Genomic DNA, 19,579 nt, shown 5'->3' with positions numbered 1-19,579 from the left:
TTATTGTTTTGGTTTTACAGCCTGGATCTTTATTGTTTTGGTTCACTTCGCTCTCATCAACCTGTAATTTAGACACTTCCTGCAGATGTTCACAATAAACTAATCAACAAACTGATGGTTTTGTATATAGAGTATGTTGTATATATACATATAGTGGGGGATCCAAAAGTCTGAGACCACTTCCCTATTTAAGAGAATGGGTGCATCTTTAACTTAAACTTGTTTCACTGAACTAAACTTAATAGCGTTAATGTTTTTAAAATGTATGCAGAACAGATGACAATATGCATAAAATGAGAAAAAAAAAGGAGAAAAAGAACTTTAGGTGTGACTTGAGTAATGACAGGTATCACGTGTACTGACTGAGCATCAACTCTACAAACTCACAGCCTGTGTTTAGCAGTTTCTAAACTTCACCAAGCCAGTGATGAACCCATTTACCTCGATCATCAGCTGACAATCAGATGGACTCCATATGACAGGATGTTCCGATATATTTAAATTGTTGTTTTCACAAATACAAACAGATATTGTAAATAAACAGAAGACATACCAAAACTGTCACAGCCGCTCCAGATGACTGTTGTGTTTTCAACAAACACTGTGTGTCTGCGATGATGCGCCAACATCCGTCGAACAGGGAGCTTGCTGTCATGATTCAAGTTCAGTGTGGCTTCTCCTCTGAGTCGTTTTAGCTTTGACACCTCAGTTCATGTTGTCACGGTTAAAGCGCACAGTGTAACACTTCCAAGCATCTTTTAAAGTAAAAGAGAAGTCTTTTCATACTGACACCTGTCAGATTCACTGCCGTACATCCAGAATGTCAGCAGTGGAGAAGCTATGAGTGCAGCAGGTTGCAGACTGATAATGCCAACCCTGCCTTTACTCTCACCTCAACAGGTCCATTAAATGTTTCTACTTCTGTGCATGTGATTATGTTCATGATTATGAAAATCTTAAAACGTACATGTCAGAAACTGAGTCAGAAACCGTGGATGCTATCCTGTATATTGGTGAAACCTAGGGAAAACTTTGCTGTTCCTCTTGCTTCTGTGATTCTTCCTGAGTATGAAAAAAAAAATATCATTTCATTATCTAAAGAGCATAAAGAATTCAAATGTGAAAAATCAAGAGAAATTATGAATTCTCACACCTAAGCTGAGAATCATCACAAAGCTCCCCAACTCTTCCTCTCAAATTCAAATCAAATCTCACCATATTTGAAGTGCAGGTACTGAATATGCACTTTATCCCACATTCGTTTGTAGTATATGAAAATAGTATCTATGCGGAAGCATAAATTATGTTTGTTCAGGGTTCAGTAGCTAATTTTACTTGGCTGTTCACCAGGGTTGGGGAGTGGCATTGTGTTGTAGTAAAAGTACATTTCCCAGAAGTGTTGGGCGTTTTTTCTTTCAAAGAACAAAAAAAAAAAAGCAAAGCACTTCAGGTTAATATTTAATTATATGTTATACTGGAAAGCATTCATTCTGTATTTATGTAATGTTTCTGTGATGCACACAGACATGACTTTTATTTGATCCTTATTTGATCTGTGGACAGGACCTAAATTACGGGAGGACAAACAAAGTTGAAAAAACAGTAGGTAACTGCGGCTTTAATCATTATGAGGGTAGGTAACATAAAAAAAAAACAAAAAAAATCACACACATTTGGCTCTGGACAGGATACAGATCACGTAAAATCACACTCCCACCACCCCACCACCCAACCACGTCTGAATTTGGGTTAACTGCTGCCCTTGCTTTAGTATGTACTCTGTGGCTAGTTTAATAGTTATGCCTAGCTAAAACTAATACAGTCTAATACAACATTCCTGTGATAAATGATACTTTAGTGAATGTTACACTGTTCAGTTGTTGTTGAAACTGTTTTAGAGGGCTGTTAATTGAACTTTATGGTCATTTTGTAGGCTTTGCAGTGTGTTATAGTTTGTGTTAAAAAAGAATGTTCACTAATAGTAATCATTAGTGTTTGTGACTGTAAAATAAATTACACCACAATAAAATAAAATAAGATTCTGAGTAGCTGGAGGCTTGCTATCAGACTTTGAAACAAAAGTGTGGTGTTGCTGTAGCTTAACCGGAGTACTTCCAATGAAGAATGGCTTCACGGAGCTATGGTTTACAGTGGTACTGCCTGCCGCTCAACACCCAAAGATGACATTCCTTTCTGTATATTTTTTGCTGATATTGGATGCATTTTAAGCAAATGTAGACTAAGCACTGGGTAGTGGATGTTGATAATCCCAGACAAACTTCAACTACATCAGGAGAAACAAGTTAATAAAGAATTATAACCTCAATAAACCCAATTTAAGGACTGGCTTTTTTCAGAGGGGATTTGCAGGATTTCACAGGAATTTGAGTTGTGGTCGTTGTTGCTCTGTTTGTGATTTGTTGGAATTCAGTGAATATTGCTATTAAAGGGGGACAGTAATCATCTGCATTCAGAGGGCTCACCAAGGCTAATCGCTCTGTATTGTATAATACGAAAAAGTATTGGTTTTGTAAAGTACAAGACAGGAGAGACCATAAACTCTCATTCCAATGACCCATGGCTTTTTCAGTTATAGGGAGTTTCATAGCGAAGCACCCTCAACCTTTCAATTACAGCCCATAATCATAACTCAGGGCCACGACAGCTCTGTCCTCCTATATTTGGTCATGGTTTCTATTTGTCCTAATGCTGCACAAAACAAACAAACAGACATCTCACGAGCTGATGTGTCCAAACATGTAAACAGATGGCAGATGGACCAAATCCTATGAAACATCATGTCAACTGTAGCTCCTTCTCATCTTCAGTGACATAGTCAAAAAGAATAGTTGCCATGCCACTTCTCAAATCTGCCCCTCAGGGGCAGATGCCTCTCTCTTTTAAGTCTTCCTTAATGTTTTTAATGCACTACGAAACTGTAGAAAGCAACAATAACAGGAAATACTGCCAAGAGAGAGGCAGACAGAAAGAAAGACCATCTTTCAAGACCTTTCCTCGTCATTCTTTTTTTTCTTTGTAATTTTGGTCTCTCTCATGTTTGACATCAAAGATGTTGAAATTGTTTTCCCCAATGTTGTGTACTCTGTAATTATTAATCTGCCTTGCAAGACGACTGCCTTTGGGGCAAAGTCAGACACAAAAGGCCCCTCTCTGGATCTCTGATGTGGAGCAACACACAAGGAGGAAAGGAGGAAAAAAGAAAAATGGAGAAGAAAAAAAAAAGTGCATGGCTGCCACCAAACTAAAAGTGTGAACTTTCAGACAATAGTTGTAAACTTTGAAAGACAGAGAAAGGTAGTGCCATAGCGAGCTGAAAAATGAAAAGCAAAAAGACAGACACAGAGATACAGAGAGGGTGAGGCAAGGCTTTAAAAGTGCAGTGTTGTTGTGACAGCACCAGGTGAAGGAATAGCGACTACATGCAGTAATGAGATACTCTTTTCTTCCAGCCTCACTCAGCTCCTACACTCTTATTAACACCTTGAACTGATTAGTCCCCATTCACAGAACTTCATCCTGTGGATTTTGTGGATGTGGCAGCAAAATACTAAAATACTGTGCTTTACACTGATACATTTCACTATTCATACACATGATAACGCCAGCCGTCTCTACTCAAAATCTGTTATTGTAGACTGCAAGTTTCAGCTAAACCACAGTTTGACAAAAATGACAGTGTGAGAAACGACATAACCTCTTCAACAGGGTTACCGAACAGCAGCGTTGGGAAAGTTTCCAGTAATCAGTTACTCATTACATGTCACATCGTGTGTAGAAAGAGAAGGCAATACATTGTAGTTAAACAAGCAGCCAGCCCATGGTTCAAAAAGTATTTACTGACCATCAGCAACAGTGCCTTGGTGACTGACCACAGTAGCGCTCCAGAGAAGTCCCATCCTCAAGGGAAGGCTTACCAACCAGATTTAGGCGAGGCTAACGGTGGCTAACTAGCAGCTAAAAAGATACTGTATAATATGACAATCAGACAACTGTGATAGATGCTTCCCCACTGCGCCAGGCTAACGTGTGCTGCAGCAGTCTGCAACGTCGTTCACTTTGCGAATAACTAAGTACATCCGCTTATGCAGAGGATGACCGCAGTTGGCGCTCCTTCAGTGTGGCCCAGGACGCATTTGCATACACACTGCTAAAACAATGTGGCCATATGTGGCCCAGACTACTTCCAAATGTGGTCTGAGCAATGCGGATCTCAATGCGTCCTCAGTGCGTCTTGGGTGCATTCACACCTGTACTGGTGATCGGATTTACCAAGATGCATGTTAATGCAAGGTACGAACAGGGCCTTACACTACTCGTTACTAAAAACGTAACCACATTACTGTAACACATTACTCGGTACTGCCTCAGTGCAGCCTTACAGGTTGTGGTATGATAAGGAGACCTTGACGGTTCACTAAAAGGTTGGTTTATTTCTGGGCACTCTGCACCTCCATTTCCTGTGAGTTACTATTTGCTGTACAGTGTCTGTTTTGAAAACTACATTTCACGGTCAGTCTTTAGGAATCCAAGCCGAGCAGTTTTACCTTGCTTGACTCTGCGTAGCGTTACGGAGGAGGGAGAGCTGACATGGTGGCTACACTGAGGTGCTGATAGTGAAATCCCATTAGCTGCCCTCCCACTGACGCCAAACTGACATCAATAGGAAGAGCCAGAGCAGGTGGGTGGTCTGCCACTCTCTCAGCGCTCACTGGCAGGAACAACCTGCTCATACACGAGAGGAGGGTGAGGCGGGTGGTTTGGGAGAGGGCTAACACATTGCTGCTGTTGTGCTGTGCCTGTCACTGATAGTGTCTGTGTGTGCATGGAGTGGCATTGATGGTGGTGGTGGTGGGGTTTTGTGTTTGTACACGAATCCCAAGATTTAATATGATGGAAAATAATACAGAGAGGAAATAAATTTGCCTTTTGTAGTTTCAGCCAAGACAGAGGTGAAAGGAGACAGATACAAATAAAAGAGAAAGACCCACAGAAGTGAACAAACCATTAAAAAAGGAGGAAAAGGGGAATGCCAGCTTCTACGTGGCCACCAATTTAAAATGGTTTCTGGTCAGGGGAAGTGGCAGGGGTGGATGCCCAAATTAGAGAGGTCCCAGTCTGATCTTAGGAAACCCTGTTATCCTCAGCGTGCCGGCATTCCAGTGAGCGAGGAACATGGGAGCAGGAGCCACCCGGACAATGTTTGGTTCAGACGAGATGGGAGGGCCCCGCTTCGTGGCGGATTTTCCGAAACTTCCAAAACCACAAGGCACTTGGGAAGACAGGGGCCGGGAGTCTATCGATCACAGCCGAGGCTGTTTGCTGTCAAACATGCTGCCAGGGAGGTCCCCATCAACAATCAAATTGTCACTCACAGAGATGAATACACTCCTCGCCCTTATAAACTTTTTGATCTACATTTACACAGATTCCACATAAAATGCTCCAAGGCTTGAATTGTTTTCTTTGGATAAGTGCATACTTTAGGATCAGGGTGACAGTTTTAATTGCACAATAAATTCAACAGGCATTGTGGAGATCTTTTAATTATCAGTGTTTCTTGCCTCATATTATCATCTCAGAATAAATAGTTCTGCATTGTATTAGAGCTCTGCTACTTTTATTTTAGCAAGTCCAACATAGTAGGCCACTGTGTAGAAATAAAAGTGCATCTGTTTTCCTTTGTTAGATACAGTTTTTCTTGTTAGTTATATGACTGCACTGCTTATCATAGTGAGTAAGTGGGAGTGAAATGTATTTGGTTTAAAGTAAAACACATGAGCATATGGAATTTGTGGGGAAATGCGTTTATTTAAGCATTTGTGGAACAAGATTCATCCAGAGTGAACTCATCCAGATGGTATGACATTGAAACCAAAGCCAGATCAAAAGAGGTAAAGAAAAGAGAGAGAGAAAGAGAGTGGACTAAAATGCAGACAGCTTGAGCAGAGAAAAAAAAAGAAAAGTAAAAAATAATACAAAAATTATATATTCATCACCATCAAAACAGGCTTCTTTCTTCCACCCTGTGAGACTACAGACTACCACTGTCAGCTCTGCTAGGCTTTCACTTCAAGGCCCACATGTATCTATGCACGCATACATTAGCCAAATGACAATCACAACTATAAACAGGAGAGGAGAACAAAACCCACAACCACCGCCTCTCATTGTACGCGTGACAGTGAAGGTCACGAGAGTCAAGATGAAATATGACGCAAGCATAAAGCGACGAGACAGCTCGCCACAGATATTATATATCAGATGAAGAGCCGCGGAGAGAAAACAGCTCCCCTTGTAATGAACCAAATCTTCTTCCTCTTGTTTACAGCTGAAGGGCCTTCATTTACCAGTGGAAGGGGATGAGGGCTGGTAATGGCGAGAGGAGGCTGAGGCGGGTGATTTGGGAGGGGGGGCAGCGAAGGGGGCTTATGTTATCTGTTAGGCTTTGCCTGTCCAGTGCATTACGAGTCCTGCATCGCTCATTTCATGGCAAGTGTACTGGAACAGATTATCGCCGGCTGGAGAGAGAGAGAGAGAGAGGGAGAGAGATGGAAAGGGGGTGGAGGGGTGGACGGGCCTGTTTTTGTAGTCAGAAGATGAGCAGCAGAGTGAGCAGCCTCCAAATCCCTGATTATGCACACCCCTACAATTGCTTCACATTATCCACCGATTTATTTACTTTATTTATTTACTCTGGCATTCAGCAGGTTTCTCTCTCTCCGCTGCCCTCACTCCAAAATAATTTCTCTTTTTTTCCCGCTGTACGGGAAAAAAGTTTTCTCTGTCTGAATAAGCAATCTAACTTTTCTAAACACATCAAAACCACTGAGACTGATTCTTTTGCTTGGATTTTGGAGTTTCCTATGTATCGTCATATTGTCATTGTGTCCACATCACCTGTCACTGATTTGCTCCCAGACATTCCTCTAAAAAAGTTAATTTCATCGAAGCATAACCTCAAAGTGCCACAGAACATGGCATTGTGTTGTGCTGTATGTTGTTTTGAGGCTCAAAGGTTTACAATCACAGAAGCCACATGGCCAGCTCAGGAGGAAGCCATTTTGTGGCTTTCCCCTGCATCTGTTGATCCCCATGGATACTTCCTGCCTCTTGTGTTCTATGAAAGATGAGATGTCTGCAGACCACCGGGTGAGGATGGGATGCCTTTGCCCTGGGGGAGGCAACAACTGGAGTCATCTGGTGGCCTAAACTTGGCCAAAGGGCCTAGAGAGGTAATGTTTGGGGGCAAAGGAAAGGATGACCTCTCACTCTGTGGCCGCTCTCATTTAGTGCCCCACTTCTAAGAAAACTTGTCTCTTACATCCTCAGTAACAAGCCCACAATGCTCAGCTAACAAAAAAGATATCCACTGTTGATATAATGATACCGTGGTACCTTAGCATTGATTAAATTATAAGCATCAGAATCTAGTATTCTCCATGGCTATGACATACAGTAACGGTTTTAAATGTTTGGGTCAATCCTTAGAGCTTCTTGCTGTTCTGTGATCAAACATTAAAAAACAGAAAAGCTACTTTTATCCCTTATTCCAATGACAGCTCATTTTACTGCCTTGTCTTTATATTATATGTTCGTTGTTTTCTCAACATTTTCCACTGACAAATTAACTTCTCATTAGAGAATTTTCAGTCAGTTAAAGGAACAAAGGCACACTTTTTTTCTTTAAACTGAGAGGTGCTCAGATGGCAGGTAAATCTCTTTTTTTCATGGCTCTAAAAGTGAACTGAATGAATTCATAAATGTTCTCTGTAAAGACAGTGTAGGTTGAAGATGTCCTCCTTAAAATGATTTAACATGGTGTATGAACTGCAGAAGTTTAGAAAAAATGGTCCAGAAGGTACAAATTTAATATAAGACATGTATTTTCAACATATACATAGATAGATAGATAGAAAAAATAGACAGATTCTGTTAAGATCAGTGCTAGACATGTCCCGAGCCGATTTTAGTGATTAGTAGCAGGGCTGATCAAGGCGTTTTTTTTTTATTTTTTGGATCATTTTTAGCTAAAATAAGCCAATCGAAATCCCATCCTTACTCCTTTACTGTCTGCTACTGTGTTTTTCCATCTCAGCCTGCTAGTGTTGCAGCATTGCCCTCCTAAACAACAGCCAGGCTCCGCAGTGTGAGCATTCTGCGGCATATCCGAGTGAAAATTAGTGTGTGAATGTGAAAAATTATTTGGGCGCACTGGGTGACTCTAAGTTCAGACACTGAGGTTGGTAAATGGCACAGATTCACTAAACTAACACTAACGCTTATTATCATTAGCAGAGAGCAGTGTACAAAACATACAGGAAGCAGCTTTCATTTTTATCCTGCACTGACTGTCGCTTTCGCCGGTTAACAAATGACAAACGCTGCACGTAGCAGGTCATATCAGCCGTCACTAATTAAGGTTAATTCTGCGAGAGACTTGGTGGCAGGCCAAGATTAAACGCAGCTGTTGTCGGGGTTGTGCGTCTGAAAATATGGTGCAAACATAAGTGCGAAGAAAGAGATTAAATTCTCAAAAGTGTCATATGTGCTCTTTATAATTGTTTTTACTGTTTCTCCTCATCAAGACAATGATGGTTCAAACCTGCCCGCTCCAGTTGAAAGCTAATGACCTGCTTGTTGAAACATAGATCTTCAGACTCCCTCCAAGATCTCATAATCTGGTTAGAATCTGTGATGGAAATTTCTCCGGAAGCTAATGAGAAGAATTTTGGGGCATTATCTTCTATTTAGTGTATACCATGCTTATGGAAAATACTGTTTTGATTGTCTGGCATGTGTCCGTTACACAGGACAACTCAAACAAGTTCCAGCCAACAGTTTAAGCACTCTTTAATCAACGTGTGTGATACGTTAAAATTCATACAGCCATAGCAACAATCTGCCTTCATGACACATTACAAGTTAACTCTATAAATACCTTTCAAAAATCAATGATGATTTGGACACCGCTTCTTTTTTTGTCTATGGTTTCGGTTTGACCATGGTTTAAGTACAATAATACACTTTGAGGTGTCCTGATGTAGAAAATAGCAGACTTGGCATTATATGAAAATGATTACAAAATGGATTATATATAGTCCCATAATGAGCACCACATTTCCTCACTATTTAGCTCTGGTTTGGTGGTTTGGTCCTGGTTTGGTTTGGTGCTGCTTCAGCCTGTGTGTTGACTCTCAGTGGGCTCGACAGGAGGAGGAACACTTGACATGACAGGGAGTCATTTGGTTCAGTTTTACTATCAAAAATATCCTTTAATGGAGCTTTAAAATCTCTTTACACATGTGTTTAAATGCCCAGTACACTGTCGTAAATGAAGCTCGCCTCCATAGGCTAGCATCGCCCATTGTTCTCGCTTTGTATGAGCACCCACCACAGGGGTGTGCCAGCAAGACAGCTCTCCTCTTTCTTCTCTCTCTTCCAATGATCTGGCCAGGAGACAAAGAATTCAAAGAAGAAAGGTTCTTATCCTAGGCGGGGAAAAGGTTTTAACCCGGGAAGCCAGAGCAAAGAAACTCAGAGGTTGTCCAGCTTCTTCTCCCTCTCTCTCTCCCTTTCTGCCTCTCTCCGTCTCTCCCTCCGTTAGTGTTCCTGAGGGGACCACGCAGTGGGCCGCATACTTGTGTTGCTGTGTGCCCAGTTTATACCGTGCTCCCCTGCCGAGCGAGGCTACGCGGCATGGAGTGAAACGCCATTGTTGGAATGCCTATAATGCACTGTGGAAACTGTGACTGCTTTTGATTTAAATGGTTTCAGATGCGCCTTTTGGAGGTGTGCAGTGAGAAACAGCTGGTTGCTGTGGCTATTGATATGCACAAAAAGAGTGTTGAGGCTGTTAAAGTAGCCTCGCAGGCAAGATTTAGGCAGGATCTTGCCAAAACATGGCGTTTATCCTTATTTATCGTGTTTTGTTATGTAGATAGATGTTTTTGGTAGATTTTCATAATACGTAGTTGTACAAGTCCTTTCATAAAATCATGTCTACTACCCAACATACTGAACTGATATATACAGTATTATATTGTCAGATTACTATATGACGATTACAGCTGAGCTTTGAACTGCAACAATGAGCATCAGCCTATCTGCTGCACAACTCCTTTCAAGAAATTTCTTTGAAAAATCTTCTAAAAGACTGTAGATTGCTTTTGATTAAATGGTCTCTAGTAGATATCCCAGAGGAAAAAAATCACATAATGGCGATTCTGAAACATATACTAGCATGATTCTACATCTTTAATGCACTTGAGGACACAGTTTGAACACAAGAAAAGTTAGTCACTGAGTTTAGACTTTCTTGATGAGCTCATATAACAAGAAAGAAAGCCTATGAAGTTTTTGTCTTTTGGGGGATTTAGGATTCAATTAGTGATGAGTTCAATTTCCTTCTGGGTCCTTTGGCTTTGTCACTGGTTGGACTGACCCAATATCATTCTGAGTCGGGGCTTGTAAGTGGGGTATTTGGGAGTACAAAAACATGCTGCCACAGAGAGAACAGCCAACCAGGACATAGTCATACCCAATCACCTTTGATTGTTCTTGATCAGATGCTACTCAGCTCAACCAACAGTGCTCAGTCAATTTCAGCTCCCAACCGAGCTGAAATTGACTGAGCACGTGGGAGAGGTTCAGCTTATTTTCTCCTACTGTACTGAGCGTCTTCGGAGAAGTTTTTAATGTTTGAATGGCTTCCAAGCACAAAGAAAAGATACAAAACTATGAAGTTATGTTTGTCTTCAGATGAAAACCTGCACTGTATGTAGGAGTGCTCACTTTCAAAGATAATGAAAACAGATTTGTTGTTCTCTCTTTGTGTGATTTTAACTCAATTCTGTAGGTCTGCAGATGTAGTGGCTGTTCTAATACTGATACACATGATACAAATGTATCTTACGATACATTTGTTTATTTGTTACAATTTTGAAAACACTTTTGAAATGCAGTATGATGGGTTTAGAAAGGTACAGCTGCTGTAAATGACCTAAAACTTTAGCCTGATAATTAGACTGAACTGCCATTTTGCTTCACTTCATTTATTCAGCCTGGCCATTTTAGTCAATAAAAAGCCAAAGTGAACGTCAAGGTTCTGTTGGAGAAGTAAGAAAACCTCATTCAAAATCCCACTGACATTTGTAACTACACTAATTACTAAAGGTCTAGCTTTGGGACAGAGCCTTTCTCAGTCGTGTAGCACATTTCATGTGTTTAGATAAGGATGGTAGTTTTTTGGAAAAGTATATAATATTGTTGTTTATTCAATATTAATGTCTTAGCAAACACCATTCCCATAAGCCCTAGATGGTAGCGGGTTAAACGTCACAGCTTGACAAAAAGCACGAGTCCATGAGCAAGTTGAATGGTAGCTACTTCTGATATGTTTGTAATGACAGCAGGACAAAGAGGAAAAAAAATAAAGCAAAAAAAAAAAAAAAACTTTAGAGGAGAGCTTTGGGGAATTTTATGGATATGGATGGAATTAGGTTAGGATTACATAAGTGCCAGCGCTGCCACGCTTGTAGTTTTGTCACGGGAGCTGTAGTTTTTTCTGTGCTCACAAAGTAAAACTTTGTTTAAATCATGAGGGTTTTATTTTCCTAGAAAAACTGCTGGAGTGCATTGCCGATTAGTCTCAGACAATGGAACATAAACCACAGGAGCATGCTTCATTTTTTTCTGTTGAAAGAATTACAAAGAGTTACAAAAGCTAGTGATACAGAGGCTAGCCCAGACCTGATGTCATGACACTGGCTCTCCATTTCCGCTTGGGACGGGGTGTTTGGTTTTGTTTTGCCCTAAACAGTCAGTTGCAAGTGACATATCCATCCCACCAATGTCATTTTCAGTTGACATAGAAGCTAACAGTTGCTACCATTAGTTAATGCTTTTAAACTCATCAAAGATATATGTTGATTTATGGGTTGTTATTAGTGCACGACAATTTACAAAAACTTACAGCAACTGCTGCATCAATCTAATCCAAGCCTGTCCCCATTTTATTGTCACTATTTCTTAGGAATACAGCTTGGTAGCTAGCCAGCTAAGTAGGAGGATGACATCCCCATTCTTAATCCTACCAATTTATCTGATTGGTCGATTGTTTCTCCAATTGTTGGAAACAACCATAGATGCGGACAACACTAAACCTATTTGAATAGCAGAACAAATCTGAAATGTGGGGGCTGATTTGGAGGTCTGGAATCAGTCTACTAAAGCCTGGTAGTAAGTGGTAAAGAAGAAAATGTTTCACCGTATTATCTGAACAAGTGAACATGTTTCCACAATCACAGACAAAACTAAACAGATTTTTCTAACATTTCCATTTTGCTCAATCTCATTTCAAACCGTTTTTCTGTCTTTCTTTTTTTTTTTGTCTGGCACAAAAAAGTAATTTACTTCATGAAGAGGAACTATTGTTATGTTCTACACGCTGTGAGAGACTGTTAAATGCACATATACCATATATTGACACACACACAACACATATACAAACCTCCCTTGCCTCTACCTGCAGACAGTGTGGAGTAGAGATAAGGCTGCATCAAATGCACAACACAGTATTGATTTCCATGCCAACCAATCTCACCCAATCAAAAAAGGTCACGCTGTGTAGAAATCAAAAAGAGGCCTCTTTGTTTCAGAATTGCATGCTGGGTAGCCTTCAGGCAGACAGATTCAGTGAGTGAGACAGTTTGAAGCGTAACGTTTTTCATCTGTGGCTAACCACCTCGTGCAGCAGGCAAAATTGGAAAACAATATTGATATCTGACCAATGTAATGGCTCAGATACCAGTGTGAGAAACGGCAATTTTTTTGTCTCCCTTCTTTTCAGAAAAGTAGTCTGGGCTTGCTCTTACGCATGGCGAAAGTACACCCATTACACACTGGTGTTGGTGTGGATCTAATTTTATTAACCCAATGCCATGCCTTCCAAACTCAATCTGTAGCCTTTGTCTGTCTCTGCAGCTCAATGAGACATGGTAAACAAGGCAACAATTCAAATCTATGCGGCTGGTGGGCGGATTTCACAACCTTCCTATGGCGCGGTGTGATGATGGTCAAGATGGGGGATTTGGAAGGCGTTTTTGATGTGTTTGTGCTGTTCCGTGCTGGGTGCGGGTCACCCATACATGCATTAATGAGCTGATGCGGCGTTTGATGTTGGCCTTCAAATCTCCTTTGGTGCACTGGCCCTGGTGTCCACCTCTCTATCCTCCCTCTTTCTCACACACAAATACACTCTTTACACACACAGTCAACATCACACGCAGGCATATACTCACTCATTTACATCACCAGCAGGAAACAAGCTGCTTCGCTGTCCTGCAGCGCTTTGCTGATGATGAAATGAGGAAGAATGTACACCTATGTTTGTTTTTTATGCTTGTTCAAAAGAGGGGGAGGTGGAGACAGAATATGTGACTAGTTTGTGTTTTTACATGCACATTTATATGTACGTTAACAGGATGACACCGAAACAAACGTGAGAACAGTTATTGTGATGCCATTAAAACTTTCTCATGAAAAAAAGAAAGGATTTTTTCCTCTGCTTGTCTATATTCTCCTCATGATTATTTCCTTTTTTTTCAGTGTGTTTTTCCCACCCATTTGCCAAGTCCCCCCAAAAACCCCCATTTTTGTTCAGGCAGCCAGCGAGGCCTTCCAAATGCACAATTGCTTTCCTCTGTGTGCTCTCCTGTTTCCCGGTATGCTAATTTCCTGTGATGATCAGAGGGACATAGGGATAAAAGTGCTGCGCTTTAAGCACTTTGTAGTTTTTATGTTGTTGCCATAGTAACATGAAACTGGAGGCCAAATCAATGTGGCTTCTCTCATTTGCATGGAGAAATGGAAACCTTAAACAGAAACAGAAGGGAAAGAGAGAGGGAAGAGTAAGAAAAATGAGGCAGATAGAGGGAAAACAAACACCATCCCACACAGCAGATCATCACCCCTTCTTCAATACAAGCTACTTTAACAAGAACAACCACTATTTATGCATGGCAAACACTTCCTCTACAACAAGGCCAATTGCTTATGAAAGTGCACTTGCAAGAAAACAGAAACAAACCAACTCTTTCTCCTATCTAAGAGATTTTAGCTGGTCTCTACAACACACCCATGTAGCTCCCATTCACTTGATATGCACCCTGCATGCTGCCTACTCCCCTTTGAAGTTGTTCACAGGGCTATGGAGCTATGATTATCCTGCCCCTGACAAACCTTCCACTCCTCCTCTGAACTGTGTGCTGCTGACTGCAGGAGCCGCGGAGCTACAGCCCGAGCACCGTCCAAACTACTCCAACAGACCGCCGCCCCAGTCCCATTCGGATGCAGCTTGTGAATGCTTAATTACTTGTTAATTAGCTCGGCTCCTCCGTACGCCACTCACTCTATCTCGTCATTTATCAGGTTCCCAGACTGGGCAGCTGTTAATAAATGGTGTAATTTATTCAGCCCAATCTGTTTCTCCTCAGAGTGCGGTGCTGCATAAAGACTGAGCGAGTGCACATGCATGAAATGATTAGGAAACATCTTACTGTGCTATCAGAGCGGCACAGTCAAAGTGTCTGCAGGTAGCGCAGACCAACCCTCTGTCTCTGGGTATTAACACCAAACCCTTCAGTGTAATTATCATTCATGCAGACAGATTGGAGGTGGCACCAAATACACACCCTCTGTCTGCAGTCTCCTCCCATTCATCTATCACTATACCAAACTGACTCCAGGGGATGTTACCTACACAAAACAGTTCAACTGCACCTGCATCAGCTTTATAATTCATCATGGAACAGTTGAAGTTCGTGACAGAAGGAGGTTGATGTCAGATCAGCGTTCAAGGGGCTCCCACCCATGAACAGTGTTGGAGGGAGGTGATAGATATGAAAAGAGGAAATGAGATCAGGATGTTCTGGGTGGTATTTGTAGCAGAACTCCATTGGATCTAATTATCTCAATGCATGGTGAAGAAGTCATGCTTTCCATTGGTTCTGGGATCCGATATAAAAGGATAAGCAAGAGACGAATTCAAATTCAGAATCAACAGGATAATCTTGTGGATATTAGAAACAAAAGAGTCCAGTGGCCTACCACTAGCAGGGATCACATACTGTAGATCATCCTTCAGGTTACAGCCTGGGGTTAAGTCAGTCAAAGAGGAAAACTAAAGCAGGCTTGGCTGCATCCCAAGGAAACATGGTGTTTGTAAGGCTGGCATGTAATTACTGCTCAACAGCCCTCTGATTCCACTTAGCACTGGGCTTAATCTTCATAGGCCTCCATAATGCATGGCAGCCATTAGTCACTTCACATAGGTTATCTGTCATCTTGCTGCAACATGGAGAGTTCAAAAAAACAGAAGTTTTCCCCTCACGGAGAGGGGGCAAGAGGCTGGAATTCTTGCCGCAGTAACAGAATTTCAGTAATCCCAAGAGGGAATTTTGAAAGGGTTTGGGAATGGAATTCAGAGATGAAAGCCAGATCCCCAGACCATACTTCACACAAGGGTCCAAATTACCAGTGACGTCGTCACTGTTTTCTACGGCCAAACAGATTAGCCTTAAATGAGGCCCTGGTTCTGCAACCTGACGAAGCCACTCATCAGGCTCAAGCCCACGTGGTAGCCTGGTGTGATATCTCTCAGGCAGGAGCCGAATAAACACAGAGTAAACACTGACATCATCTATGGGAACTGATCAAGAGTGACATCAGCGGGAAACGTTTTAGAGCAGTGCCTAGTTGTGGAGTGTGAGTTGTTTTTAGTGTTAACATTTTCATTTTCAGAAAAAGCGTTGCTTATGACAAGACTTATTTGTCCTCTTTTTTTATTTTCCTTTTTCCCCCTTTTTTAATTTTTATTGTATATAGGTCAGCCTCATACACACGCACAAGCATGCAAAGAATGTCCATACCCTCTCTTAAATATACACGCATCACAGGTACGCCTGAATTTCTGGACTACATCCATCCCTATCTTGCACTCATGCCCTATCCTCTATTTAATTTAATGCTTGTCTTGCTTTATGTATGGTGTTCATGTCTGTCAGTTTTAAATCACCTGTTGCGCTCTGCATTTAATTGCCATTTTAATGTAGTTAATGGGGATTTGCTTTCAAAAACAAAAGAGCAACCTGAGAATATCGCATAACTACACAAAGACATAAGAGAAGTGGTAAACATAAAATGACAATAGTGAAACAAAAAGGTCGTAATGCATAAAAGAATAATGAATAATAAAACAAGAAATACATCTCATGTCACCATAGAACAACTCAATCTTGCCATAAATAGTGCTCAAGGTTTTAGAAGGAAAAAAATCATTGAATTTTCTTAAACATGTTAAATTCTCCGAGTTCCCTCCACTCAAAAGTATGTTTGCTTATTGTTACTTGACTTGGATGTTTGATCACAATTTGAATCTTATCTCCGTAGTTTTGACTATTATGCCTGTTTGTAAAAAAACAGTACTTTGCCAAACAAGTCAGACGAGGTAGGAAACAAAAGCAGTCAGACAGTCAAACAGGTTTTAAACAACCCCCCGAGACTAACCAAATATGTTTGGAAGACAAAACAAGCACAAGCTTAAAACTTATCCCATCTGAGTGGCCTTGAAAAATAGTCATTCAAAAGTAGTCAAAGTCTCAGTAATTTTTAATGTGATTTAGATTGTAACTACGTTTCATCTGTATGTTTAAATCATCTAATAAATCCATTCATTCAATCATTTAGCAGCCTTCAACATAGTGATGTCACTGTGTTCCCTAATCACAGCAATCATTTCTTGAGTACAATATTACCATAACCAGTGAAAGGATACAAAAGTATGACTCAAGTTGTAAAAGAAAAAGGAATTATCCTTTAAATGAAGCATACCAAGAAGGTGAAGGGTTGGTGCAGGTGTCCTCATTTAAGGGAAAAGGCAAGGGTGCATGTAAAAACGTGTGTGCGTGTGTGTGCAGACACACACGCACACTCACACACACACACACACACACACACACACACACACACACACACACACACACACACACACACACACACACACTCACAATCCTCAGTAACAGCTTAATTGACACTGCACCCCTGGACATTGACCAGGTGTTGCCTTCACGCTGTTCACATACCTGTCTCCTCTCAGCCACCTGACTGTAGAGAATAAAAGCCCTAATTAATTTAGGCTGTAGCTTCCCCTTTCAAACCAGTCCAGTGCTCACTTTGATCTGTTTGCACCGCATTTGATCTTTAGTGAGGCTGTTAACAGCACCGCTGAATTAGACCATTGGCCCCAGACGAAGTCCGTCCTAATTACCGTCCCCTCTACTTAACAAAAGGCCTGGGGCCTTAGGCCTAACCAGTCCGCCTTCTTCAATAGACACACACACACACACACACCCTCACATTCATAACCTCAGAGACAGCAAGGTTTTCAAACCTGCGGAAAAATAAAGAGTTTGGCCTACATGAAAAACACATCTGATGTTGCGATCATGCATCAGTAAAAGTCTCTATATTCTGATTTTAATTGCATGAAACCCTATTGTTGATCATCCTAAACTTATTCTGACAGCTGACATTTATACAGAAACAAGGATCAGTGATTCATATATAAAGTCCTCAGCCTTATAAACACAGTATATGTCTAGTGGGGTGTGTGTTTTCATGGTTTTTAAGCAATTGTGTCATTCAGAGGCTGTTTCTTCCATTGCTGAGATAATATAAATAATTTACGTGAATATATGTATATGACATCATACCACTACACCATTGAAATGTAAATTCCCTCTGGGCTTCTCATAATGAAGCCATTGGGGAATCTCCATATTGGAAATTTCACCATTTCACCCTTAGGTGTAATTGTATTTCTTTATAGGCTGATACAAATAGACGGATAATACAGTGTGCTTTTCAGATGCAACGTTATCTGAAAATTGAAACCTAATTACATGTCAGTAACTGTAGAATGAAATCAGCTTCATTATCAACTCATATATATACTGTACCCCTGGACATTTAAAAATATCAGCTCTCACTTTGTTAATGCTGTACACATCAGATTTCCTAAGATGGATACTAGTATTTACGTTAATGAAACAGTAATAGTGTCTGTTTAAAATAGTGTGTGCTTTTGGTGCAGCTATAATAAGCAGTCATGGCCTCTTAGTTGAAACCTACACATGTGAATCATGAATCTTGCTCACAGATCACAGACATGCTCTGAAGACCTTCCACATCTAATCTGATTTTCTTTTTTAAACACGGCCTTTGATGACGCTGCAAAGTGCACTTACCTTGGCAAATTCCCACAAAACATCATGAGGGCAGTTGAAAAGGAATAGCAGAGTCACACAGTCAGGCCCACATTGTCTGTTCAACAGAAATCCCCCACGTTTCCATGTTCCTCTCCAAACCTGAAGATACAAGGAAGAATGGGAGAGTAAAAACTGATAATAAACTGACTAAATTTCCCCAGTTTTCGAAAACAGTTACAACAGATACAATGTAGTTTTCAGGTAAAAAATACTATACAAAGTCATTCTTACCACACAGCCAACCGTGATGACACCAACATACATACAGACTTATGATGAGACAAAAAGATATATCTAGATATGTACAGATATGTAAAACTAGTTTGGAACAGGATTCTAGAAGAACAAGACCCTGCGTGTAACAGATAGATCAGATTAGATTCTCCTTTTGCTCAGAAAACTACTAAGCGTTTCAACTTGAACATTGTTAAAGCGTATTACTTAAGATGCATGCCTGTAACGGATACTTTAAAGCTGCACTAATTAATATTTTTGTATAAACAATGAAAAAAAAAAGACTGAATTTCTTAAACATGTTAAATTCTTAAAGTCCCCTTAAACTAAAAAAATGTTGTTTGCTTTTTGTTACTTCCCTTTGATGTTTGACCACAATTGTGATATTAATTCCAAATTATACAAGCAAAGGGAAATTTTAGAGGGAAGAAAAGGCACAGGTAAACCAACTTTCCAGCGCCAAATGGCAAACAGACAAAGTTAGCAATTAGCCAGTGAGGCTAAAGAGCCAGATATTTTTCTCTGGAATTGGTGGAAACCAAAACAAAGTGAATATTGGTATTATTCATCAAGTGGACAGAAACACATTTGCCATAATAGCTTTGTAAGATGAGAGTATCCTAATTTAGTGTTTAGAGCATGTTTCACTGCCCACAAGAGGTAAAAAATATATATACATATATGAATGAGTGCAACTTTAAAGGGAATTTAGTAGTCATAAAATTACATCACCTTATTAAACATGTAAGGTATCTATTACTTGAAAAATTGTTACACCCAGTCTAAACATAAGATTGCCTCCTAGAATAATAACCTTTGAGAGCCTAAATATCATTGCATTAAATGTATGAAGAGTGACTACTTTACCTATTGTGAGTACTGTGTAGACCATGTTTCAGTAGCAGCTTTGCACTTTTTACGTCTTGGTTTCACATCATCACCCGTTGAAACACTAAAAATGTATTTTTTTTAATTTTTAAAAAATTTTTTGGATTGATAAA

This window comes from Xiphias gladius, chromosome 15 (assembly GCF_016859285.1).
Source record: "Xiphias gladius isolate SHS-SW01 ecotype Sanya breed wild chromosome 15, ASM1685928v1, whole genome shotgun sequence".
NCBI lineage: Eukaryota > Metazoa > Chordata > Actinopteri > Istiophoriformes > Xiphiidae > Xiphias > Xiphias gladius.
Note: the sequence above shows the minus strand (reverse complement) of the source record.